This window comes from Canis lupus, chromosome 3 (genome assembly GCF_011100685.1).
Source record: "Canis lupus familiaris isolate Mischka breed German Shepherd chromosome 3, alternate assembly UU_Cfam_GSD_1.0, whole genome shotgun sequence".
Classification (NCBI taxonomy): domain Eukaryota; kingdom Metazoa; phylum Chordata; class Mammalia; order Carnivora; family Canidae; genus Canis; species Canis lupus.
The window spans coordinates 83,861,113-83,861,368 of NC_049224.1; positions in this window are offsets into that span (position 1 = coordinate 83,861,113).

The window sequence follows — 256 nt, forward strand, 5'->3', positions numbered from 1 at the left end:
AGAAAACTGAGGCCTTGAAATAGGAAACCATCAGACCCAGCCAGGTATCTTTGTTTTTGTTTTTTTGTTTTGTTTTGTTTTGTTTTGGTATCTTTGTTCGGTGCTCCTCTGTCACACCACAGGCCCCTATTTTCAGGTACAGGGTAGAATTTTGAAGCAGAGTCCAGTTTTTAGAGAGCTATTCTGAATAATGCATGCATGTCAATAAACAGAATTAAATTTAATAAAATAGCAGTGAAATTTATGATTACCAGTG